The sequence below is a fragment of the Brassica oleracea genome, chromosome C2 (genome assembly GCF_000695525.1).
Source record: "Brassica oleracea var. oleracea cultivar TO1000 chromosome C2, BOL, whole genome shotgun sequence".
NCBI lineage: Eukaryota > Viridiplantae > Streptophyta > Magnoliopsida > Brassicales > Brassicaceae > Brassica > Brassica oleracea.
In genome coordinates, this window is record NC_027749.1 from 51,870,379 (window position 1) to 51,870,691 (window position 313).

A 313-nucleotide genomic window follows, 5' to 3' on the forward strand; every position below is an offset into this window, starting at 1 on the left:
GATTCACAATTCGCTTCTTCCAAAATATTTTCCGCTATTTTGGGAGTATCATGCTTTTCACATTCCTTACGTTTTCTAGGAAGTTTATCCTTTGAACCAATAGGTCTACCGCGCTTTAAACGTGTTCCTGATTCACATGTATCAACTGCTGTTCCACCGTTTTGTGGTATTTCAATACAAGCAGGAATATTTGCAGCGGGTATATGTGATTTAATTACCATTTTGGTATCAGCAAATGCATCAGGTAGCTGATTTGCTATATTTTCTAAATGCATGATACGTCGAACTTCTAGTTCTGACTGTTTTGTAGGAG